We start from the raw sequence: 27,498 nt of genomic DNA, 5'->3' as shown, positions 1-27,498 counted from the left end.
TTTGTTTCAAAGGACACCCTCAAAAACCTGCAAAGACAACCCACAGAATGGGAGAATTGATTTGCAAATCATATATCTGATAAGAAACTTTCATCCAGAATATTTTAAACTCTTATAGCTCAAGAATAAAAAGGCAAATAATCTGATTTATAAATGAGCAAAAGATTTGAATAGCATTTCTTCAAAGAAGACGTAGAAATGGCTGATAAGCACATAAAAAGATGCTCAACATCATTAGTCATTAGGGAAATGTGAATCAAAACAACGAGATACCACTTCATACCCACTAGGATGACTATAATAAAAAAGAAAGACAGTTACAAGTGTTGGTAAGGATGTGAAGAAATTGGAACCCTCATATTTCTGGTGGGGTTATAAAAGGCTGCAGTCACTTTGGCAATCAGTTTGTCGGTGCCTCAAAAAGTTAACAACATAGAGTTACCATGTGACCCAGCAATTTTACTTCTAGGTATATCCTCAAGAAAAATGAAAAAGTATGTTCACACAAAAACTCGCAAACAGGTTTTCAAGGCAGCAATATTCATAATAGCCAAAAAGTGGAAACAACCCAAATGTTCATCAAGTGATGAATGGATAAATAACATGTGATATATCCATACAATGGAATATTATCCAGTCATAAAAGAAATAAAGTACTGATACATGCTACAACATTGATGAATCTTTACAACATCGTGTTAAGTGAAAGAAGTCAGTCACAAAAGTCCACATATTGTATGATTCTATTTATATGAAATATCCTGTAGAGGCAAATTCATAGAGATAGAAAGTAAATTCATGATTGCCAGGGTTAGGGGGAAATGGGGAGTGACTGCTAATGGGTATGAGATTTCTCTTTGGGGTGATGAAAATGTTCTGGAATTAGATGGTGGTGATCGATGTAGAGTTTTTGTGAATATACTAAAAACCGCTGAGTATGTACTTCAAAGAGATGAACTTTATGGCATGTGAATTATATCTCAATTAAGCTGTTACTGAAAAAAATCCTAAGTGTTATGAATGGCTTACTTTAATGACTAATAAAAGATTGTTTTGTGATAAAGTATAAATTGGAATCATAAAGCAATTAACCACCTCCAGATCAGGTGGTGACTGAGAAGCAGCAGAGAAAAAAATTGCGTGAGTCTCCAGCAGACACCAAATAAGACTTGGCATTATAGAGTTGCTACTGGATGGCCAAACATAAAGTAACATTTTTGTTGTTTAGTCTAGATGTTTTTAGGATAGGCCGTTTTAACTTAAATTTGAAGATGGTTGTTAGTTTGAAGTATGTATTTCTGCTCTTAACAGTTTTTACTTAGGCAGGTTAAAATAATGATTATAAAATTAGAATGTGACAAAATAAAACCTTTTCCCTTTAATTCCAATTCATTGTCAAATCATTCACTAAACAAATAAGAGAAAGAACTGTTTTGGCCACAAAGTCCTACCTCATTATTGCTTAGCTAGAAATGGATGCTCTCTTTTGAGAGATAACATGAATTACTTTCAGAAAGGTATTTGGTGGTTTGCCTGATTGGGTCAGGTCAGTATTTTCGTCTTATTCTTGACATTTGCTGTTTCTGATGAGTATTTGTTTTAAAAAGTGGTCGAGCCATGACCTGGGTTTTGGGAGTTGTACCAACACTACTAGTGTAATTTTATACAAATATTTCCCTAGCTTTATCAACTTTCATTTATTGCTAATCTGTACTCGATTTTAAGGTGATAATGGAGGTCAAAAGTTATACTCATGCGATTATTCACTATGCATTTTCCTTTATTTTATTTTATTTTATTTTATTTATTTAATTTTAATTTTATTTTAATTTATTTTTTTTATGAGGAGGATCAGCCCTGAGCTAACATCCATGCTAATCCTCCTCTTTTTGCTGAGGAAGACCGGCTCTGAGCTAACATCTGTTGCCAATCCTCCTCCTTTTTTTTTTTTCCCCAAAGCCCCAGTAGCTAGTTGTATGTCATAGTTGCACATCCTTCTAGTTGCTGTATGTGGGACGCGGCCTCAGCATGGCCGGAGAAGCGGCGTGTCAGTGTGCGCCCAGGATCCGAACCCGGGCCGCCAGTAGCGGAGCGCGCACACTTAACTGCTAAGCCACAGGGCCGGCCCTGCATTTTCCTTTAAACATTAAAAAAGATGAACTTAATTTTACAGTATGATTTGACCCAGGGGGTTATGTTATGTGAAGTAATGCTAAAGCCCTCCTGACTTTGTGAAGATACGTGCTCAAATGGTTAATTTGGGAAAGTATTTGACTTAGGGCCAGTTAAACTTTTGTGTCAGCTCTAGCCAGTAGCTTCTTTGAGATAATTATCTTAAAGTGATTTTAGCTTTCTGCTGTAACAATGCAAAGAATTTTTTTAAAGTAAAACACACTGCCAGAACTGTCTTCATTTTGCAGCATTTGTGAATTTTTTTGTTTTGTTTTTATTTCCTTTAATGTGCTGAGAGCTGGCAGAGGTGATCTGACAGGCAAAATTAGACTGAAATCTTTTGGGGGGATTGTGAAGTGCTTGGTTTCTCAAGCCCAGAGCCTGGAGGAGGTGATGGCGAGGGTGGAACTATAAACCTCAAAATGTTACTGATCGGAGATGCATTCATGACTCTTCTCCATTAAGATTTGGAGTTAATTTTTTGAAACTGTTTACAGCCACGTTAACAGGTATACCTCATACTAGAAACTGCTTTCTCATTTTTCCCGTTATTTCTGCCAGATGGGTTTTAATATAATAGGAAGAGTATAATGTCAGTTCTTTTGTACTTTGGACTAGAATGCTTTTGTTTTCAACTTGAAGAGTCCTGTTGAATCCCTCTCTAGTGACTGGCTTTATTTTTGCTTTTAGACTTTTTGCCCATTTCTACTTGGGAAATAATAATGAGTAATAATCTTGTTAGGACACATACTGCCAACTGTATGTGAAGGTGTAGCTATGTGGAGCATAAAATTAGATATGCTTCCTTCCTTTGGCTCACAGTCTAAATTTAGTAGGCGAGAATCTCCTTTCCTAGATGTCATTAAAAATAGAAGATACCCATCTGTCTGGAATGGTTTAGAGACACGTCTGCCTACGGGCTTGGAGATGAGCTACATAATGTGGACTTTCTTTTTGCCCCAGGATTTAGAAAAATAATGTTTTCTTTAATACAGAGGCCAAGAGTGTATAGTTTCCAGTGTTGACTTTATCCTGTAAGTTTGTGAAAATAAGAAAGACTTGTGAATAAGACCTAAAATAAGAAAATAAGAAAGAAAGTTTGTGAAAATAAGAAAGAATCAAATTTTGGGGAGAAACTTAAAACATAAGATGAAACAGTATCACTTGATTAAGAGAATTGGCTTTGAAGTAAAATCTAGTTCCAATCCTATATTTATAATTTACTAGCTATGTGAGAAAGTTACTTCTCTGAAATTATAACCTCATTTATTTTTATTTTTTATTTTTTTTAAACTTTTATTTATTTATCCCCCCCAAAGCCCCAGTAGATAGTTGTATGTCATAGTTGCACATCCTTCTAGTTGCTGTATGTGGGACTCGGCCTCAGCATGGCTGGAGAAGCGGTGCGTCGGTGCACGCCCGGGATCCAAACCCGGGCTGCCAGCATTGGAGCACGCGCACTTAACCGCTAAGCCACGGGGCCGGCCCCTATAACCTCATTTATAACATTGGAATAGTAAGGCCTACTTCATAGAGTTGTTGAAGAGTAAATTAAGTGTGTTAATATTTATGAAGTGCTTTCTTCAGTCCCTGGCATGTAGAAGCCTTTTTTTGGTGGTAGTTATTATGTTAATATTACTTCTGGTTCCTTTTGTTCAAAATTCTGCCACCTTGCTGTTAAAAAATCTTAATTTGGAGCTCAGGATATAATATGGGGTCAGAGACAAGCAGGGAATTCCTAGGGATATTTGGAGTCATGGAAATCATTAGAAGAGCGCTAAAAATCATCCCCAAAGGACTGCTTATATTTAGGGGATGCAGAAGAAACAGGGAATAGACAGAGAAAGTCATCAGTGAGGTGAAAGGAGAATTAGGGGAATAATGTCATGGAATCCAAGAGGAAGGTTGCTAACCAGATCAAATATTTTCTTCAGGTGTTCATTCAAAAATAGTTTAAATCCTAGGTGATGTCAGGTAATGAAAGGACCCTGAGGAAACCAGTGAACTGGGCAGGTGGGAGATCCTGATCTTTGAGAGACTAGAAAAATGACTGTAGACCCAGAATTCATTGGGTAAGAGAAGTAAATGTAAGGTGAGGAAAAGTGGAAGCCATGAGCATTAGATGGATCCTTATGAAAATTTAGTTGCATAGAGAAGGAAAGAGATAACTTAAGGGGGAGGAGAGAGGGTTTGAGTTTGTTTTGTTTAGGAAAGAAAAAAAAAAAAAGAGCATGTTTGGAACCTGAGGGAGAAATTAAACATACTGGCCAGAGGATAATTGATGGGCAGGTCATGGTATGAGGCAAGTGGGAATGGAATCCAGTGCACAGGTGGAGGCTGAGAGGAGCAGCTGCTCTTTGGGAGAAGAGGAGGAGAAAAGGAAGACAAGTAAATTTGAGGCAGGAGAGGAAAAGAGGAAATTCATGTCTAATTGGCCTCTATTTCAATGGAGAAATGGATAATGAACTTACTGAAATAGTAACAGACCAGTGGTCCTCAGCTGAGGATGATTTGCCTCCCAGGGGACGTTTGGCAATGTCTGGAGACATTTTTGATTGTCATAAGTTGGGAGATGTGGTGGTGGCATCTAGTGTGTAGAGAACAGGGATGCTGCTGAACATCCTGCAGTGTGCAGGACAGCCTGCCACATCAAAGAATGATCTGGTTCCAAATGCCAGTAATGTTGTGGTTGGGAACCTCGCCCTAGATCAGAACATCCCTGCAACGTGATCTTCGACAAAAGCCAAGAAATTTGAAGAACAGCTCAATATATCTTGTCTTAGAGAGTCACAGCACTTATTAGTTTATTAAAGTCTGAAAACCCTCAGGAGAAAATTTAAACTGTTTAACTGACTAACTTCTCCCCTCCCTTCGCTTTCATAACAACTGTTAACATTCTGAGAAATACGTTTAGGAAAAGATTGTACTTTAATTTCTTGGCCGGCTGATACTGTGTATTCATCCTTGTATGTAAAGCTGTTAGCTCAGAGTCTAGCACTAAATGATAACTGCTATTATTACTATTTTTTCCCTTCCAAATGTGAAATCCCGGGCCACTTCTGACTTATGTGTTACAAGTTGCAATTTTTTGTGTGTGTGTGAGGAACATCAGCCCTGAGCTAACATCTATTGCCAATCCTCCTCCTTTTTTTCCCTTTTTCTCCCCAAGGCCCCAGTAGGTAGTTGTATATCCTTCTAGTTGCTGTATGTGGGACGCCGCCTCAGCATGGCTGGAGAAGCGGTGCGTCGGTGCACACCCGGGATCCAAACCCAGGCCACCAGTAGCAGAGCACGTGCACTTAACCACTAAACCACGGGGCCGGCCCCACAAGTTGCAATTTTAAGGTAAATGTAGGCAATGTGAACAATCAACACAAGAGATAAGAGCTGCTTCTCAGAGATCTGTAGAATACACTGATAATTGTGCTTTAAATGGTGGTTCTCCGAAGACTTAAACAGAATTACTACACGATCCAGCAGTTCCGCTTCTGAGAATATACCCAAAGGAATTGAAAGCAGAGACTCAAACAGATATATGTACACCAGTGTTCATAGCAGCATGATTCACAATAGCCAAAAGGTGGAAACAACCCAAATGTCCATCCCTGGGTGAATGTATAAACAAAAGGTGTTATATACAGTCATGCACCGGATGACGACATTTCAGTCAATGATGGACCTCATATGTGATGGTGGTCCCATAAGATTAGTACCGTATAGCCTAGGTGTGTAGTAGGCTATACCATCTAGGTTTGTGTAAGTACACTCTATGATGCACAAGGACGAAATCACCTAATGACACATTTCTCAGAACGTATCCCCGTCATTAAGCAACTCATGACTGTACATATAATGGAATATTATACAACTGTAAAAGGAATGAAATTCTGACACATGCTACAGCATGGGTGAACCTTGAAGACGTTATGCTAAATGAAATAAGCCAGAAACAAAAGGACAAATATTGTATGATTCCATTTATGTGAGGTATCTAGTAGTCAAATTCATAGAGACAGAAAGTAGAATGGTGGTTGCCAGGGTCTGAGGGAGGGGGAATAGAGAATTCAGTGGGTACAGAGTGTCACTTTGGGAAGATGGAAAAATTCTGGACATGGATGGTGGTGATGGTTGCACAACCATGTGAATGTACTTTATGCCACTGAACTGTATACTTAGAAATGGTTAAAATGGTAAATTTTATGTATATTTTACCAAAATAAAAAAAAATCTCAGAATATTTAGCAATCACCACAAAGCAATCAAAGGCTTTACTGATGGTTTTTATAGAGCTTCAAAAAGGTCCCCAGAGACTAGTTTTAAACTACAGATAGTGTTCTGATGAGACAGTTATAACATACATAAACAAAAAATATATTCATTTATTATATCAGTGATTAATATAAATTTAACACCTCTTACTGACAGGCACGTAATTTTCCTATGTTCATTACTTACTCCAAAACTTTGGAATGTTCAAGTCTAGCCAGAGCCTAAGCCAGGATAACAGTGATAATTCTTATGTTTTATACAGAGAAAAAAAGTGATTCCTTTAAAATTCCGTGGGAATCACATAATGGTTAGTTTAATTTGGGGGAGTATCTGCATATATATTTTCTCCCAGATTTGTACATATATTCTTAAAGGATATCAAGAATGTAGCCAGTAGTATCAGAAATAACCTTCAAGGAACTGCAGTCACTTCTTTACGTCTGAAGAAAATCCCCTACAAGTAAATCTGTTTTTAAAAATTGTCTAAAAATGTTTGCGTCAGAGGCAGTATTGGACACACTTATCTATAGGGTAATTTTTTTTTTTTTTAAATCTGAGTGAGAGTTTTGATATTGTAGATGTACTTGCTGATTAAGGGATAAGAACGCACATGTACAAACCCAGGAATTGTCTTACTTTGCTGAAACAACAACAGAACCCTCAGATCCCCAGTTCTGACCTGTGTAATTGCTTTTGGCATAACAGCTATTACCTCAGACAGACTGAAAGTTTAATAACTAGATTGGAGATTTTCTTTGCAGTGCACAAATGGGAAAAACACCACCATAGATGTTCTCGCCCACTTCTGACCTCCTCCCTTTCTTAACTTTCCAGCAGTGTGACTGCATCTCACTGCCATGCCTCATCTTAGCATCCTTAAATTATAATGTTATAGGTTATTGACCTGCCAAATTTTAGATATGTAACATTGAACAGTTCCCGATGAGTTTAAACAATCTTGTTTTTCATAATAGACAAGATTGGTTATTGGCCTACCAAATTTTTTGATATATACCATTGAGCAGTTCCCAGTGAGTTTAAAACAATCTTGTCTTTCAAAATTGTTTGTCTTTTGAAAGCTTCTGTTTGATTTTATGCACCAGTATAATTTTGTGGCTAATAAATGTTACATTGCTTTATTAAGTCTCTTTTGCACTTGTAATCCAGCCTCAATATCCAATAAGAGATCATTTTTATTGTTGTATTTTCGATTATGTTGTAAATATATTTATATTCCTGAATAATGTTGGTATTGAAATATTAAAATTTGTATTGCTTGTTGACTGTTATTTTAATTCTTGGAGGTTCATGAAACAGATATCTATAATCTCTTCTTCCTTGAAATATAGGTATATTTCAAGCCACATACCCTTCTGAAATATCCAGAATATATTTTGCCAATAACAAAAGGATATTCCTTGGAAACACCAAACTTCAAATAGGAGTTAGAGAGACTAACAATACACACACACTTCATGCAATTCTTTCTATTGTCCCTGCCTCCTTAAATCACAAGACGCTAAGAAAGACATCCTGATTTTTGATATGAATTTTATATGTATCTAAATATATTTATATATTTAAGTATTACTGTATTGAAGGTTATACATATTTATTAATATTTTTCAGGCCTTTAAACTCTTTCAGGAGTTTAACGAAGTAGAATAAAGAAGACATAATTTATCTATTTTTAACAAATTCTTCATTGCTTCTTTTTGGTGTTCCTAGCAGTCAATGTGTATATAATCTTTCTTCTCATTGATGAGCAGAACTACAGGGATAAACTAATGAAATTTCACCCCCTTTTTAAAATTCCTTCTTCACTTCTTTCCTTCAAAAATGTTTTTGATATTTATTTAGACTTTAAATTATAGGCAACCATGCATACTTAAAAATAATGAGGTGTGTATGTATTTTACTGTCATGGAATATGATCCATGAAACATTTTAAGTGAAAAGGCAAGGTTAGTAGTTTATATCGTATGATTCCATTTTCATTTGAGAGAGTCACCATATATTTGAGTATGCAAAGAAAACGGTTTGGAAGGATGTACAGTTGTTAACTGTGATGAACCCTAGGGAATGAGATGGTACTCTCTGGGTATACCCAATGGATACTGCCTCAGGTTGCATTCCCCAGAAGTAGAACTTGGGATGAGGTTTCATGAGAAAGTGACTTACTAGGAAGAGTTTCAAGGAAACCTGGTAGGGAGTGAGGAAGTGGAACTGGGAAGAGAGAAGGGGACTGGAGACCAGCCAAGGATGTAGCAAGGCTCTGACAAAGCCCCTGTGAGGACAGCTTTGGCTCAGTCCTGTAGGGAAGTTCTGAAGCTTATACCTAAAGAGCTGTCACTATCAGGGACAAAAAAGGAGGTGGAGCCTTTGTACTCCCATCCCCATCAGTCATTGCTTAAGAACCACCTCTGATGGGCAGGGGTGCATAAATGTCCAGGAAGTGCTGGCAGCCTGAGGGTAGCCCTCCTACAAGACCTGCAGGTGCTGCTGTTGGGAGTGAGAGCATAGGGTTAGGGGGAGATGTAGACAGAGCGCTGAAAGCAGTTGTACCTGTCACCCAAGTTCGAGAGGTTTAGACAAGATAGAGGTTTCTTTCTTTCTCTTGTAATAATCCAGTTTAAGCAGTCTAGGGCTAGTATGCTGGCTCCACAGGGTTCCAGGCTCCTTTTGTTTTGTTGCTCTGTTATCACTAAGTCATTGCCCACATCTGTATGGTCCAAGATGCTCAATATTGTGTCCATATTCCCATTTGAAAAAAGGGGAAAGATGAGAGGGAAGAGGGCACACTAATTCCTCTAAGTTCTGGAAGTTACACATCACTTCAGCTCAGATCTCATTGGCTATAACTTTGTTACATGGTCACATCTGGTTTCAAGAAAGAATAATTTTTACTGGTTGGCTTTATGCCCACTTAAAAATGGGGGCCTCTGTTATTATGCAACCATTTCTGTAGGAGAGAACGCATATTGTAGGACAACCTATTACAGGGATGTTCATTTTCTACTTTATTGGGGTGTGGTTTGTTGGCTTGTTTTTTAGTTTTGACCACAAGCATGTATTTTTTCTTTTAACTGTGTCACAGGTTGGGGTCTCCTAGAAGAAGAATTTGAGACAGAGTTTAGTGTACAGGATGTTAAGGAGTGTCCTGATGGTCAACACCTGTGGAAGGAAGGGAAAGAGTCAGAATTTGGCAGGAGAAGAAGTTGAGTTGTGATGCAATCCTGAACGACAGTCTTGGCTGACTCCACAGGGAGCTCTGAATCTAAAGTGGTATTTAGCTAAAGTTGTCCCGCAATGAGCTGAAATGGCTGGACCATTATACCCTTGCCTCCATCAGTTACTGGGTATGGGCTGCCTTGGGAGGAACATGACCTTGGGCAAGGCAGCTCTGCAGAGGTGATCCCTGAAGGGGCTGACAGCACTCCTAGCAGCTGAGACACCAAGTCCCTCCTTAAAGAGAACTCTAGCTGGCACATCTGTATGTCTATCACAATGTTTTGTGTGTGTGAAGATAATTAATACATGTTCATGTATCCATTTTATAATTTTAAAAAAGCTAAACTTTACTTGACCATTCCTTCCACAAGAATTTCTTGAGCAACTTTTATGTGCCAGGCTCTATTCTAGGCACTGGAAATAGGGAAATGACAAAATAAAGTCTCTCCCCTCATGGAGTTTATATTGTATTTGGAGATAGACAATAAATAAGTAAACTTATAATACATCGGATGGTGATAATTACTTTGGAGAAAAATAATGCAGTATAAGGAGGAGTGTTCTGTTTTATATAGAGCGGTCAGGGAAGGCTTCTCTGATAAGGTGATTTGAGCAGAGGCAGGAGGGAAAGGATGGAACTACCTCTGTAGATATTTGGGGAAGAGTATTCTAAGCTGAGATTACAGCAGATGCCAAGACAGCGCTGTGGCAGGAGTGTATAGTGTGTTGGCGTGTTTGAGGAACAGCAAGGAGGCCAGTGTGGCTAGACTGGAATGACTGGAATAGTAAGAGATAAAGTTTTGGACATGATGGTAGTGGTCAGATCATATGAGACCTTGTAAACCATTGTAAATACTTTGAGACCTTCTCAGAATGAGTTGGGAAGCCATGTGAAGATTTTGAGCTGAAAAGTGATAGAATCTGGGGGGCCAGCTCGGTGGCACAGTAGTTAAGTGCGCGCTCCGCTTTGGTGGCCTGGAGTTTGCACGTTCGGATCCTGGGCGCGCACCGATGCACCGCTTGTCAAGCCATGCTGTGGTGGCATCCCATATAAAGTAGAAGAAAATGGGCACAGATGTTAGCCCAGGGCCAATCTTCCTCAGCAAACAACAGGATTGGCACTGGATGTTAGCTCAGGGCTGGTCTTCTTCACACACATACACAAAAGTGATAGAATCTGACTTCATTTTAAAAGGATCACTTTATCTGCTGTGTTTGGAATGAACTGTATCTGAACAACTGGGAGAATGGAGTTGCCTTTAACTAAGGAGAGGACTGAATAGAGTAGGTTTTGGGGGGAGAATAGCTTGGATTCAGTTTTGGATATGTTGTTTGAAATGCCAACTAGACATCCAGGTAGAGATGTCAAATAGGAAGTTGGATAATGGAGACTGGAATTCAGGAGAGAGGTCCAGTCTGTAGATTAAAAAATTGGGGGGCTGTCAGTGTATAATTGGTATAAAGCCATAAGAGTGCATGCTGTCACCTGCGGAATGAGTAAAGAAGAGAACATCTCAGAGCTTTGAGTTCTGGGGCACTTCAGCAATACGAGGTTGGGTGACGAGGTGAACCACCAGTGGAGATTTGAGAAGGAGCAGCTAGGGAGGTAAGAGGAGAAAATGATGTCTTAGAAGACAAATAGGAATATTCAGGAAGATGAGCATGACTAGCTATGTTCAATGCTATTGATAAGTAACTTAAGATGAGAACTGAGAATTGCTCATTGAATTTACCAGCATGGAGATCATTAGTATTGACACACAGTGTTTCACTGGAGTAATGGGAACAAAGTGGATTGGTGTGTGTTTGAGAGAGAATGGGAGACAAATTGGAGACAGCTATATAGACATATGAATTCTTTATATATTTTGGATTTTAGCTCCTTTTCAGATACATGATTTGCAAATATTTTCTCCCACTCAGTAGATTGCTTTTCCGTTTTGTTGATGACTTCCTTTGCTGTGCAGAAGCTTTTTAGTTTGATGTCTCACTTGTTTATTTTTGCTTTTGTTGCTTTTGCTTTTGGTGTCAGATTGAAAAACTCATTGCCAAGACCTATATCAAGGAGCTTACTGCCTATTTTTTCTTCTAGGAGTTTTATGGTTTTGGGTCTTATGTTCAAGTCTTTAATCCATTTTGAGTTCATTTTTGTGTATGGTGTAAGATAGTGGTCTAGTTTCATTCTTTTGCATGTGGCTGTCCGGTTTTCCCAGTATCATTTATGGGAGAGAGTATCCTTTCCCCATTGTATATTCTTGGCTCCTTTTTTGTAAATAAATTCATCATATATGCGTGAGTTTATTTCTGGGCTCTCTATTCTGTTCTGTTGATCTGTGTGTCTGTTTTTATACCAATACCATACTGTTTTAATTACTATAGCTTTGTAATACAGTTTGAAATCAACGTGATGCCTGCAGCTTTGTTGTTCTTTCTCAAGATTGCTTTGGCTACGGATTTTTAAGTTGGGAGATAATGATGAGAATTGTGCAGTATAGAGAAGACAGTTGGTGATGCTGTAGAAAGAGAACAGTTGCTGGACTGATGTCCTTGAATAACAATAGGGGATATGAGAGCTAATGCATGAATAGAGGTGTTGTCCTTAGATGGGAACACATTCTGTTTAGTCAAGGTAATAGAAGGGAAGGCAGAGGAATGTATATGGTTACAGATGCCAGTAGGTTGGTACATATGTGATTGGGTGTGTGTGGAAGATATTTACTGATGGCCTCTGCTTTTTCAGTGAAATATAGAGCAGTTGCCGTCAGCTGAAAAGTGAGGATGGGGGTGAGATGTTGGATGTTTCAGGGGAGGAGAGGGTGTGAAGTAGTGCTCTAGGAAGGTAAAGAGTGAATGGACTGAGGAAATGTAGTGGGAGTGCCCATTTTGAGGTCATGAATTGAAAATGGGACCAGTCAGCCTGATTGTACGTGTTCTTCAGCCATATTTAGCTGCCCAGACGCAAGCTCAGAGTAGGTAGAGGGTTGGATTTAATCAAGTAATAAATAAAACTAATTGTTCACTTTGAAAGCTCTTTTCAGGAGGTTGGTGATGTGAATGGTATTTAGAATTTTAGCTTTTAATTATACCCATTTTTGGAAGGCTCAACTTAGTGACAGATCATTAAAAAAAAATAGGAAAAGAGGCATGGCATTGTTCTAGGAAAGGTTCTTGGTTGAGAATTCTAGGCCCCAATTCTGGCCAACTTAAGCAGAAAAGGAATTTACTGGAAGGTTGTCAAGTACCTCACAGCATTGATGGAAAAATTGGAGAATCTGGTTCAGAAAACACTAGAGAGGAACCAAAGGAATCAAACGATCTAGAATTACTACCAAGGTCACACCACTGGGAGACCTTGGTTAAGGATGTCTGGTTAAGGATGTTGCTGTAGTCTGAATATTTGTGTTCCCTGAAATTCATATGTTGAAATCCTAACCCCCAAAGGTAATGTTATTAGTAGATGGAGCCTCTGGGAATGCTTTGGTCATGAGGGTGGAACCTCATGGGATTAGTGCCTTATAAAAGAGGCTCCGGAGAGATCCCTAAACCCCGGTCCACTATGTCAGGATACAGGTATGCAGCCCAGAAAAGAGCTCTCACCTGGCTGTGCTGGCACCCTGCCCAGAACTGTGAGCAATGCATTTCTGTTGTTTATAAGCCAATCAGTCTGTGGCATTTTGTTATTATAGCAGCCTAAATGGACTAAGACAGATGCTGTTGCTGCCGTTTCTGAAGCCTGGTACTGTGTCTGTTGGAGGAATGATTTCTGAACTTATCATTTCTTACGTGAGTCATTGGCTCTATGTAAAAATATTAATTTGAAAATATTGCTCTGGCTGCTGTGTCAAAAATGAGGTAAGGGGTTCAATGGTAGAATTGAGGAGAACCAGTCATGAGGCCCCAATATAAATGATATTAACTTAGATTAGGATAGTGACAGTGGGGATGACAAGAAATGGACAAATTCATGAAATAGCCGATTAGGTTGCTACTAAAATTTTTGTCTTGGGAAAAATTCTTTTTTTCTTCCTCCTCCTCTTCTCTTATTTCTCTTTCTCATTTCTCTTTCTTGAAATCTAGACCTTCCTAGGGGCCTTGATGCGATCTTATCTTGCACAGGGCAGCATAACTTATCTAGCAGATATTTCATAAAATCCTGCAGTGTTCATTATTTGTTCTTTAAAAAAATATTTCTAAGCTACTGTGTATACTGTGGTGCTGAAGGGGGTTGCTACGTGTAGTCATTCTAGAATTGAGTTCAAGTCTAGACACTCAGAAATGATTCCTTTCTTCCAGGGCACTGCATGATTGCTGGCTGGGCCAACCAACCTTTTTCTAGGTGTGGATAATTGAGACTACGTAATCTCACTTTCATCTAAGCTTGTTTCCCCAGGACTCATTAGTCCCTTATTTTATAGGCTTTTACGTATCGGTTACTGGAAACAGGCCAAACGCATATCCACTGTTTAAAAAAGTAATGAGAAAGAAAATGATTATCTTTTTTTTATCCTTTTAAGATAGTGATTTTCAAGTGGAGCTAATCATCAGAAATGGCTTAAAATAGTTTTAAAAAATACAGACTCCCAGTGGCTGGCCTGGTGGCGTAGTAGTTAAGTTCGCACGCTCCACTTCGGCAGCCTGAGGTTTGCAGGTTCGGATTCCGGGCTGGGACCTACACACCGCTCATCAAGCCATGCTGGGGCGGTGTCCCATGTACAAAATAGAGGAAGGTTGGCACAGATGTTAGCTCAGGGACAATCTTCCTCACAAAAAAAGGAAATAAAAAATAAATAAAAATAAAAAATACAGAATCCCAGCCCTCCTGAATCACAGTATCAGAAATAGGTCCCAGAAATCTTTATTTTAAAAAGTAAGCATTCCAGGATAATGAGCCAGGTTTAGGAACCATAGCTTTATGCTAGTCAGACTAGCTTAACTCTTTACTGGGAGAGTTAATTAAATTCTTCTTTCTTAATGGGAAGGCTCCATTATAAATAACTATTTGGATTTCTCAGCTTGATTTTAAAATGTGGCATTTGTCTCATCTTTCAGATTGGTTTCAAGATTATAAATAGTTTTGAGGGGGTAGTAGAGGTGGATTCCATTAATTTTTCTCTCTGTGGCTATTTTGTAATTATTCAGTTGTTATTTTACCTCTGTAAGTATAAGAAACTCATCCTCTATGCAAGAATATAGCCCACTAAACTTCAGCTTCAAGCAAGTTTGTATAAAAACAGCTAGATCACTGCTTCTTAAATTTAACGTGTACACAAATCACCTGGAGAGCTTGTTAAAGGGCCGATTCTGGTTTAGTAGGTCTGGGCTGGGGCCTGAGATTCTGCATTTCTAATGAGCTCTGGCGTGCTGCTGAGGCTGCTGGTCTGCAGATCTTTTGAGACGCTAGATGGTAATTGTATTATCCTTTGAGCTTTCATCTTTGTATGGGTTACTCTGCCCCTGGGCATGTTTTAGGACTGTTTAGTTTGACCGAAGGTTGAGCAGTACATTTTAAGAAGATTGGATTATATAACCTTTTAATGCTTTTTCCCATATTCTTGAAGGTTATAGTACTATATATAGCCTAAGGTTTTTAGTTTCAGGCTTGGGAACTGAATAAAAGAAATGTCAGAAGCAGTATAATTTTTATTGAATCATTAAATCTGCAGCAGCAAAACTGGTTTATCTGCTCGAGGTAGTCTGAACTACAAGTAGAGTATTAGTAACTGAATTAAGAATAAGAAAGAAAGGGATATAATGTTGAAAATTATTATTAGATATGCAGGATATACCTGTTGGGTATATTGGGGAATTTGTGTTTTGCAGAATTGAGAATGCTGTGGATAAGATGTATGATATATTAGAGCAGTGGTTCTTAGCTAGGGGTGATTTTACTCTCCAGGGTACATTTGGTAATATCTGGAGACATTTTTAGTTGTCATGGCACTTAGGCGGGTGGTGGTGTTACTGGTATCTAGTGGGTAGAGGCCAGGGATGCTGCTAAACACTCGACAGTGCAGAAGACAGCCCCCACAACAAAGAATTACTTGTCCCGAAATGTCAGTAGTGTAAGATTGAGAAACCTTATGTAGAGAATTTTCATAAGTACTTGATTAATTTTTTAACTAAAAGTAATATAGAAAATACATATAGAAAATAATCATCCATATTCCCACCAAATTTAACCAATGTTAACATTTTGACATATTTATTTTAGGCTTTTGGTTTAAGAAGTATCACTCTGTTATTTTTTGGAAAATAACACAATTATTATTTTGAATTCAAATAATATAGAAAGTTCAAGGATGAAAGTAGTGAAGCCATCCCAGATCTCAGCACCCAGGAATAACCATCATTAACACCAGGTGACCATTATCCCAGATAGCTTTCCATACATATATGCAGATAGAAGAATAGAAAGAAATGCCTTTATAAAATTGGAACCATAGGGCCGGCCCCGTGGCTTAGTGGTTAGGTGAACGCGCTCCGCTGCTGGGGGCCCTGGTTCGGATCCCGGGCCCGCACCGACGCACCGCTTCTCCGGCCATGCTGAGGCCGCGTCCCACATACAGCAACTAGAAGGATGTGCAGCTATGACAGACAACTATCTACTGGGGCTTTGGGGGAAAAAAAATAAATAAAATTAAAAACAAAAAATTGGAACCATAACCATAGATGAAGTAAAAAAAACCTTTTTCTTATGAAAAATTTTAAACTTAAAGAGAATTAAATAGAATAATTAACCCCCATGTACTTATCACTCAGCTTGAACAGTTATGAATTCAGGCCCAATCTTATTTCATGTGTATCCATACCCACTCACCTGCCCCTGAGTATTTTGAAGCAAATCCCAGACAGCACATCATTTCATCTGTAAATATTTCAGTGCCTGTCTCTAAAACATGAGGATTCTTTCTTTGAGCCATTATCAACACAATTAACAGTTTCCCTGATTGATTCATTCTCTCTCTCCTTTTTCTCTCTCTCTCTCATTATGTTTTCTTCTAAATTGAGTTTTTGTTTCTAATGAGATTACACATGTGAAAGAGCAGTAATTCCACAAAGAAAGGGAAATGGATGCCAAGGCCAAAACAAAAGCTATCTGCCACAAATACTTTTTGCAAATTTTGTTTTTTCTTTCTAGAATGTCTTACTGTTTGGCAGTGCTGTGTAAAATAATGAATTACTTTATTTCTCATTTTTACTATGTTCATTTTTCAACCTGCCTTTCTCATCTTTTCCAATATTTCTCTGAGATACCTTCCTGTTTTGGAGTATTTGCTATAGCAGTGGCCCTGGGGAACTATTAGCAGGAAAATACCTGCAGGAATCCTTTAACTGGTGGTTCGCTTCTTGAGGACGAGGAGCAAGTCTTACCATCTTTCTGCCTGATGCCATTGCCATGTCCTCAGTATTTGTTGGATGCTTGTTATTGATCTTGAGGAATTGTGCCAATATTGATTGGTATATTAATTAAAACCATTTATTTACAACAAAAAATTGCGTGCTCATTTAGCTCTTAACACGTGCATGCAGGAGAATGTAATTCGAATGTTCACATTTGGTACCTGCATCTATGGGCTGCCTCCATATAAAGAAGTGAAGCAGGGAGTTCTCCTTCCTCTGGTGACATTCTCTTGTTTCTTCTACCACTTACTTATAGGGTGACCATATGTCTTGGTTTGCCTGATACAGTCTCAGTTTTTGCACAGTCTTGATGTAATTATTAATAGTATCTGTTTTCATTCACAGAATTGTCAAGTTTAAGTGGTGAATTATATGACATTTAATGTGTGTCGGCTCTCGTCTGAACACTTCACATACATTCTCATTTAATTTTCATGACCACCCTAAGAAGCAGATCCTCTTATTTTCCCCATTTTACATATGGGGAATTGGGGCACAAAGAGGTTAAATAGCTTGGCAAAGATCCCACAACTGTATTTGAATAGTGAGTGTCAGAGCCGGCATGTGAGCACAGGCCGTTTGCACCAGTGCTGTTAACCAGTCTGCTCTGTTGCCTCTATGCTGGTCCCAGTATGTCTTTGTAGAATACGTGCTGATCTCCCAGGAGTCTCCTGGTAATCAGTCTGCATCTTTTTGGATCAGAAGTCTGGCGACGGCTTTGGGGAGTTGAGGCGTTTCCTTGTCTTCACAGAATACTTTTGTAGGTTCTTTGTGTACCGCTGCGCCAATTTGATGATGGACTTCTTTCTCAGAAGGTTGAACATTTACCTTTTTTCATTCTCTTAATGCCAACTATTTGGCATTCCCTCCTAGATGCTCAGGTGATGAACGTTCTCAGCTTTTGCAGATTCTCAAGTCCCTTCCACAGTCACTTTTCCTTACTTCTGGCCATCTTTGCTATCTTAAATTCACACACACACGCACGCACACGGTATCTCTGGCACTTAGAACATATGGCAGGCACACACAGACTTTTTCACTGCCTTTGATCAATTCACATTTTGGAGTTGTCTGGGAACAGTATTCAAGCCTTTGCACAGATACTTTGAGGAAAGGTATTTCAGACAGCTACTACGTAAAAGTAGCTTATTTAGTAAGGAGAAGATGAGTGTACACAAATAACTATGATATAAGGCAGCTGAGCTATATGCATTCGGAGAAAAATCATTTCTAAGGGAGGTGATCCAGATAAGTTTTGTGGAGGTAGAGACACTTAAGTCAGTTTAATGACTTCAAAATTGGCTTAAAAACCATACGTCCTCGTGCTAGGGACAGGCCTTAAGTTTGCCAAGAGTAGAGGCCTGACGGAAGAATAAGACTTGATCAACCCACAGGAGAGCAGGACTCCGATGTCCTCTTGGGAGAAACCCTCAGTCTGCAGTGTTGCTCTGTTTTTATGATGTCATCATCATCACGGCACATTTGACCCTCTAGGTGCCTTATAAGCAGCAGGAACACGTGGAACTCCTCAGCAGCAAAGAATTTAATTTTTTTTAATGTGGAAGCCTGGTGTTATTTATTTGATTTTTTTTAACGTTTTTAGTTTAAATTCTATTGATATACTCAAGGTCTTTTTCCTTAATAAAAACATTGTCTACTTTTATTATAATTGCATTTCCTTTTTTTTTTTTACTTTTTAAATTAATTATTTAATTAATTTATTTTTGGTGAGGAAGATCAGCCCTGAGCTAACATCGTGCCAGTCTTCCTCTGCTTTGTCTGTGGGACGCCACCACAGCATAGCTTGAGCAGTGTATAGGTCTGCACCCGGTATCCAAACCCGCGAACCCTGGGCTGCTGACGTAGAGTGAGATAGAGCAGTGTTTGTTATCCTCCTTTTGCAACTGGGGAAACCGAAGTTAGGTTAAACCGTTTGCTGTGTGACTTTGGGGCAGACGGTACAATTGGGACTTGGACTCGGGTCTTCAGAATCCGGATCCAGTGTACATCACATGGCCTTATTTTAACTTGTTAGATTAAAAAAAGCCTTATGAAGGGCCGGCCCCGTGGTGTAGTGGTTAAGTGCACGCGCTCTGCTGCTGGTGGCCCGGGTTCGGATCCCGGGCTCGCACTGATGCACCGCTTGTCAAGGCATGCTGTGGGGGTATCCCATATAAAGTGGAGGAAGACAGGCACAGATGTTGGCCTAGGGCCAGTCTTCCTTAGCAAAAAGAGGAGGATTGGCATGGATGTTAGCTCAGGGCTTATCTTCCTCACACACACACACACACAAAAAAAAAACCTTATCAATATCAAGATAAAGAAGAACACTGAAAGTTGTGGTTATCTCACATTAGAACTCCTTTTTAATGAATGTCGTTATAGAATCTTGTTCACTGTAATTAGTCTGTGTTCCGTTTCTCAGTTGACAGGCATATTAACACCACTTTGATGATGACAGATCCAATAAATTCTACTGAAAGGGAAGTCCTGTAGGGGCTGCAGGCGGCTTATGTGATACCTGTGTGTAAATTAGGAAAAGGCAGTCTCTAGGTGGATGGGTCAGAGATGTACGTACTAGGGCGGGTTCAGCCCACACCGGGGTGCTGGGCTTGGGGAGGGAGTGTCTGAATTTCAGTCTCTCCTCTGCCTCTTTTGTGTAGTGCTCGAAAAGCAGCAGCTGTGAATCCTGTCTGTGTTTATTTACGAGGACTGGGTTGTTTTGGTGCTGTGTTTGTAGACAGAACCTCTTGCTGTTGCTCAGAACACCACCTGTATACCTGCCTCAGCGCCTTGTACTTGTTCCCTCCACCTGGAGCCTGAGCCTCCCTGGCCTTTACTTGGCTCCTTCACTTCCTCCAGGTCTTCGCTCAAATGTTGCCTTCTCGGACGTCACCTCACCTGCTCTAAGATATTGCCCCCAGCCACACTCTCTCCCTTCGTATTTTCTTCATAGTACTCCTTACCACTTGGAATATTATATTTATTTTATTTTATAGTTCTCTCTCCACTAGAAAGTGGGAAGTGGGCTGTGACTGCTAGTGAATACAGAGTTTCTCGTGGGGGTAATGAAAATGTTCAAAAGTTGCATGTGGTGATGGTTGCCTAAATATGAATGTATTAACAACCATTGGCTTTTACACTTTAACTAGGTAAATTGTATAGTATGTGAATCATATCATATCTTGTTATATTACAAAATATATATATATATAACCAAAATTAGTTACTACTAAAAGAAACAGTCACTTCTTTCTTGTTTAATGAAAAGTTTATTATTTTCTTACTTCTGCTTCCAACTTATTGCATACAATACGTGCAATTTAGGAAAGCAAAATTGTCATGGTATAGATCGTAAATATCTTTTGATGGGTTATTTTTTTTTTATTCTGCTTAATACAAATCAGATATGACCTAACATTTGCATAATTAACAGCCTTTTCTCAGAGTATACTGAACTGCTGGTTTTGGGTGGCCCCAAATGATTTTCATATTGTCTGTTTTGTTGTCCTAAAAAATAAAACAGCCAGTTATTTTACCAGCAAAATGGGTTTATTTGGGAATAGCAAAGGAATTGCAATTTGGGGCAAACAAGCTATAGCAAAAACCTTAGGTAAGTCCAGCAAACAAAGGAAAGGAACATTACTTTGTAGAGAAAAAGGAGGACTTTGGGAGGGGTTGTTTGGAAGGACAGTCCGTTGGAGGAAAGTGAGAGTTCAGGGTGCTGATGGTTTCCCATTGGCTTGGGGGAGGAGAATTCTTCCTGTTGGGGTCTGTAATTGACATGTTTCTGTTGGGGTCTGTAATTGAGGCCTTCCTGTTGGGGTCCGTAACTGACATTGAATGGCAGTGGGTAAAGGCTCCCCCTTCTGGCTTCCTGACTCCATCTATGACGTTTCCTTTATTCTTTTTCACATTTTCCCCTTTTGATCAAGATCTTTCTCCAAAAGCATTGCTGGTCAAGAGTCAGGTTTTCTGAATTCAGTGCCCTTGGTCCCTTGATGCCAGGACCCACCTTTCGTGGATGTCATGTCCCATGTTGTGGGGAAAGTGCACAGATTGGAAACCTATTAAGGTCACATTCGAGTAACAAGGAGGGGTAGGAGGGAGAACTCTATCTAAAGTCTATATCTTATCAAGGTCGTGAGCATTAGAGATGATCTTGAAGTGTTGAGCCAACATCATCTTGTTGGGTACATCGATTTTATAAAGATTTGACTGGCAACAGGTACAAAACAGGAATAATAATACAAAGCAGAATTAAAAGTAGCATAACAATTCCAAATTGTGTGATGGTTCCAAATCAGGAGCCCAAACATGAAGGTAACCAGCTAAGTAGATCAAAAGGCCATGTATCTTAGGTGAAAATAGTTGTAGCCGATGTGCTTATTCCCTAATTTTCTGCAATTGAGTTTCTATTTCCCCAGAGGAGTTAGAAAATAGAACAGTAAATAGAGCAAGAGCACACTCAAACTGAAAGAATTGACCGAATGCATTGGGAAGACACAGTGCAGGGATAAACCTGAAGCAATAGCTGATGAACTGTTTGCAAAAATAGCAAAACTTCAAAGACGTATTAAAATAATGTTGTTATCTCAAAAGAATTGTTTGGAACCAAATGTGTTTTTCAGTAGTACAGCCTGTGAGGTTGCAAAATCAGAGACCGTGAATTTGGATAAGAATCCAGAGTCAGTTAATTGTCCAGATGAAAGAAAGATTCTGAATTGTGAACCTTCTAACCCTTCAGAAAAAGCAAGTGAAGGGATTGATTTGTCATAGAATCATAATGAGGCTGTGTCTGAAGGAAAAGGTTTCCTCTTTCCCAGGGGATTGGGAGATGCAGACAAGAGTGTTGTCTGTCCCAGGAAGATAGGGAGAAAATAAAGTAGGAAGCAACAGGGAGAAAAGGGTGTACAGGCCTGGTCCCGACGTCTTGGGAAGGCTGTCTTGTCAGATGTCTTCTGCTTCAATTCTGGAAATCCTTTACTTTCAGGTCACCAGATGGTGTGCAGTCAGGGTTTGATGCTGTCTTTAGATGTGATCGTGAATCCAAGAATCTGTTCCCTGGAGTTTGGCGGCGCAAGGGTTGGTTAGCTGTACCTGATAGAGGCCTTTCCAGAGAGGCTGAAGAGACTTTCTGGAGGTGTGTTTTCTAATAGACGAAATCTCCAGGTTGCAAGGTGTGATGTTTAAAGTCTTCGTTTCCCAGGAGCACACTGTGAAAAGACTACTCTACCAAAGCATGCTTATTTCTAATAGAAGCAATCAGACCTTTACAATATTGAAGTGTATTTCCTTTTATCAACTGCAGATCAAAAGAGGCAGGAGCTGCGTGCATCGGATGTCCTGTGATTATCTCAAAGGGTGAGAGCTTCCAAAGGGTGTGGAGCTGAGATTCAGAAGGACCAACAGCAATGCTTTGGCCAAGATATTCAGAGGGTTCCTACCAATTTTTCCAATTGAGTCTCAGTAGTACCGTTAATGTGTTGGACTAACCCTGAGGCTTGAGGACGGCAAGCACAGTGAAAGTGTTGTAAAGCTGGCTGAGCAGCACAGGCTTGTCAGAGCACCTGGCCCGTAAAAGGGGTTCCACAACCACTGTGAAGTAGGGGTTCCTTAGGGAGGAATAATCTTTTCTAGCGGAATTTTAGCCAACAAAGAAGCAGTGCCTGTCTAAAAGGGAAATCTTCGGTCCAGTGAGAAAACATACAGACCACGACTAAAACATGTTTATATCCATGAGACGAGGAAGCTCTATGAAATCCATTTGCCTAACCTTGAATGGCCCATCAGGCAATTCCAAGTTTCCAGGAACAGTGTGAACAGGTTTCCCTGGATTGTATTTTGGACAGGTGGGACCAGCGAGGTGGGCAGTTTTTGCAGCCCTATTAATATTTCCTCACCAGTGTTGGTTCATGAATGCTGTCATTTTCTCAGCAGACCAATCGTTTAATACATGTACAATGGTAAGTAGTGGGAATTTCAGAAGTTCTGCTAAGACTGGATTGTTGTTTGGCCCAAATAGAGTTCTCTTTTTTTGTTGAGCCAATAATTATTAGATTTCCAATATTGTTTTTCCTTTTCTGGGGCCAATTGTTGGGCATCTTTAGTCAATTTTTCCAAATTGTCATCTGAGGAAGCATTCTTTTGGACCGTGACAGAGGCTTGGCTGTTGGTTTCCTTGAGAGCAGTGTTTTTCGCGGAAATATCAGCGAGGTGGGGTTTCCTTTAGCCTCTAGGGCATCAAATTTGGAATGCCCAGGATCTTAATAACAGCCCAGGCAGCTGGCAAGAGTATGGCGTCAAATAGATTTTGGATTAGAGGTAAGGAAACCTCACTGTTGCCGTAGCATCCCAAAGTCGTGGCCTACCCCAAAGGCAGACCAACTATTGGTATAAACGTTTGCGTTTTGCCCTTGGCTAAAATATAAGCCCGAGCAAGAGTGTATAATTCAGCCTGTAGGGCTGAAGTAGCCAAAGGTAAAGGTGCTGCCTCGATGACTTCAAAAGCAGTTGCAGAAGCACACCCAGCCCGACGTTTATCATTGTCATCCTTTAAATAAGAACCATCAGTAAACCGTGAACATTCTGCATTGGTTAGAGGAGTTTCCTGTAAATTATCACAGGGAGTTAAGATTGATCTGTCAGCGTTCAGCAGTTGTGAGGGATTTCCTCACTAAAGGAGGGAGAAGAATAGTGGGTTGAGGTTATTGCAAGGAGAACGTGATACGTGAGGAGCAGTTAGCAAAAAGGTTTCATAGGAGGTGAGACAACTGACTGAAAGGTGTTGAGTGTCATGGGAATTTAGAAGGGCTTCTATTGCATGGGGCACAAAGATGGTCAAGGGGGATCCCATGACTATTTCTTCAGTGGCCTTAACCAAAAGGGCAGTGGCAGGAGTGGCTCTAAGACAAGGGTGCTATCCTGGGGCCACAGGGTCCAGTTGTTGGCTGTAATACCCTGTAGGTCGATGATGGTCTCCATGTTTTTGGGTGAGGACTTCAAGGGCATTCCTTTCCTTCTCACATACAAAGAAGAAAAACAGAAGCTGATGATTAGGATCTCCAAGGGCAGGGAGCTGTATTAAGCTTCTCTTCAAGGTTCCAAAGCCTATGTCATCCTGATCTCCCCAAATAGTAGAGTCAAGTTTGTTGTTTTTTAGTAAAACATATAGAGGCTGGACCTTAAGAGAGAAATTGGGGATCCAATTTCTAGAGTAGATGGCTAACTCAAGAAAATCTTGTAATTGGCGCTTAGTTTTAGGTTTTGGGAAGTTCAGGATGCCATAAATTCTGCCTGAATCCAAATGTTGTTCTTTTTCTGAGATCAGATGCCCTAAATATTGAACCTGAGTTTGAGCAAACTGCACATTTTCTTCGGAAGCTTTATGTCCCTTTAAGGCCAAAAGTTTTAACAAGTAGATGCTGGCTTCCTGTGAAGAGGTTTGAGAAGGGGAGCAGAGAAGCAAATCATCTCTACTTTGTAACAAAGTAGAGCCTGCAGAAAACTTGATGTCATCCAAATCAGCTTTTAAGGTTTGTGAAAAGTAAGAGGGATTTTGTGTAAAACCCCGGGGCATTACTGTCCAGGTGTATTGCTGTACTTCCCAAGTGAAAGCAAAAAGATATTGGCTAGCCTTGTCAACTGGAATACTAAAAAATGCATTGCATGGATCAGTTACAGTGAAAAACCTGCAGTGGGAATCCATGGCAATAGCATAGGGGATTAGGAAGAACAGGGTGCTGAGGGATTACACTGTTATTTATTGCTCAGAGGTTCTGGACAAACCTCCATCTCCAGCCATTGGGTTTCCTCACAGGTAAAATAGGGTATTACAGGGGTAATACTGGTACAGGGGATAATGAGATGCTGAGTCTTATAATCTTCTATTATGGGCTTGATGCCTTGAAGGGCTTCTTTATTTATAGGGTGTTGATTAATTCTGGGGCGAGGTTTTGAGGGCTGTATTTGAATCTTGATGGGATGTGCACTGTGGTTTCTGCCAATAACAGTTGAAGATTTTGCCCATAAAGAGGGTGGTAGCTGATTCATTAGGGACAAATGATCAGTGTCCCCAGACTCAGAGTGCCATCAGAGGTGGAGCAAATAAAAGATGTTGAAGGGTCATTTATTCACCTGATTGGCTGTTTTGATTGCTATTGTCAAATTCTAGAATTATTTCCCCCTTTTGGGAGAAAGAAATTCCAGCATGATACTCTTCTAAGTCTCGGCCTAATAAACCAATAGGGGTGGAGGAACTAAGGAGAAAAGGGTGGGTATCTCTCAAAGGGCCTAAACAAAAGGGAGTAGGTTCAGAGGCAGGAACCTGTTGCGAGACCCCCACTATTTGAACCGTTTTAGTGCTCCAAGGCAAGGGCTGCTTTATAGCCGTGGGGTTGAGTACCGTGAGTGTAGCTCCGGTGTCAGTGAGGACAGAGAGAGATTCATTCCCTATTGGAACAGTAGTTTCTCCAAGCTGATTAAGAGGGAGAATTGGGAAGAGCCCCTGTAGTTCCTCGGAGCCCCATCAGTGGGAGTCAGTAGGACATTGGAATAGCTGGCTAGAGGGCTGAAGGCGCCTGGAGTGCTTAAGGTTGTAGGAATCTTTTTTCCAGAGTCCTGCTTTTTACAATAATAACAGAAACCAGAAGGATTTTAGTTTTGTTTAGGGGCCTCCGTTTGTTGGAGTTGAAAATTAGGAATTTGAGTGGTCTTCCTTTTAGTTGAATCATCTAGGGTGTGAGCAAATTGATTTGCCAAATCAGCTAATCTGGAATGGATATGGCTTCCATTCCATCCTGGTCCTTTTAACTAAAAGAGAAAGATCCTGGTTCAGCCCGTTAATAAACATGGAGTTAAAGGCTCCCTGAGTGGATTCAACATCTAAAGGAAGACCAGAATTTTCTTTAAAGACAATTTGAAGTCAATTGTAATAGTCATGAACAGGTTCATCAAGTTTTTGCGTGCAAGCCTGAATTTTGTTCCAATCAACAGACTTAGGAAAAGCTACTGTAATTGCTCAGTGGAGTTCTCCAGCAAGTGTTCTAGTATTTTGCCAAAAGTTAGGGGTTTGTTTTTCTAAATCCCTTTCAGGATGTTCCCATCGGGCAAGTTTCATCCAATGTTGGGCCTGACCCTCACCAAAAAGCGTGTGGACTACCAAGCATGTGATGTAAATCTGAGAAACCAGGTTGGTAAGTTTGAACAGCAGCAAACTTGTGGGGGTCCTCAGTTACTTTAGGAAGCTTGTTACTATGGCTCACAATTCGGCCTTAGTCCAGGGAACATAAGAAACTTGGGGTTTATTTGGACCTTCGGAAGACTTCTGCCACACGTCCAGAGACAAAGAAAACAAAGGAGGGGAAAGAGGCCTCAGCAGCCGTTTTGTTTTTCTTTGTTTGCCGCAGTTAATCTAGAAATTGTATTTTGCAGAGAGGCAATTTTAGAGTCCTGAAAACACTTGGAGGCCTCAAGATACCAATCAAAATAGGCATCCGTTCAGTTTTTCCAATTTTAGAGCCGTGGCTGTCCTGTTCAGTTTTGAGAAAAGTAAGTTTGGGGAGGTGGAAAGTTCCCCATAATGGCCATTGGTGTTCAAAATTGCTTTTGGTTAAGTCAGTCCATTTAGTTAGAAAATGTGCATGAGGAGGGACCACAGTTTTTAGATAGAAAACGGGCTGGGGGACCTTAATGGGGGGCAGGGGGCGGGACGCTGAAAGCATTTAGATGACTGGAATCCCATTTCTCAGAGGTTTTTCTCTAGAGCAAAAGAAAAATTCCTCAACAGCCTGATTCCTTTGGAATGCTAACACACTTCCAATAGGAATTCTACCAAATGACTACTCATAAAAAAGAAAAGCCTTTGGGGCTGGCCCGGTGGTGCAAGCGATTGGGTGCGCGTGCTCCGCTGTGGCGGCCCGGGGTTCGCCGGTTTGGATCCCAGGCACGCACTGACGCACTGCTTGGCAAGCCGTGCTGTGGCGGCGTCCCATATAGAGTGGAGCAAGAAGGGCACGGATGTTAGCCCAGGGCCAGTCTTCCTCAGCAAAAAAAGGGAAGGATTGGCAGATGTTAGCACAGGGCTGATCTCCTCACAAAGAAAAAAAAAGGAAAGCCTTTAAAACAGAAAAGACGAAGCCTTTAGACATACAAGCTGAAGGCTTTATAAAAAAAAAAAAAAACATACAGATCTCGAATAAAGCCTGGAGAGCTCAAAATGCAAAGAGGCGAAGCTCAAATCCAGGAGAAAACGTCTCAGACTCCAGCATTGGTGAGACAGCCGTGAGATCAACGGGCTCAGTGGGTGCTGACTCCTGTTTGCTCACCAGCCTTGGAGTTGTTGGGGGTCTTCTCTGGATCCCACTTCCTTGACACCAAGTCATGTCCTAATGTATAAAACAGCCAGTTATTTTACCAGCAAAATAG

General features: G+C 40.2%; 1 protein-coding gene across 3 annotated transcripts in view; it reads left to right on the top strand.

Annotated features, from left to right (window-relative positions):
* The window catches only part of SCAI (suppressor of cancer cell invasion), a 138,195-nt gene that overhangs the window by 28,798 nt on the left and 81,899 nt on the right, over positions 1 to 27,498 (top strand). Inside the window, exon 2 of one of the 3 annotated variants that reach the window (XM_058524020.1) lies at positions 26,167 to 26,263. The exons of the other annotated variants lie outside the window; for them this stretch is intronic. The gene's annotated coding sequence lies outside the window, so the exon portion shown is untranslated. The remainder of the gene's footprint in view (positions 1 to 26,166; positions 26,264 to 27,498) is intronic. 3 annotated transcript variants of the gene reach the window in all.

The sequence above is a fragment of the Diceros bicornis genome, chromosome 28 (assembly GCF_020826845.1).
Source record: "Diceros bicornis minor isolate mBicDic1 chromosome 28, mDicBic1.mat.cur, whole genome shotgun sequence".
Classification (NCBI taxonomy): Eukaryota; Metazoa; Chordata; class Mammalia; order Perissodactyla; family Rhinocerotidae; genus Diceros; species Diceros bicornis.
This window is presented reverse-complemented; position numbering and strand designations above follow the sequence as displayed.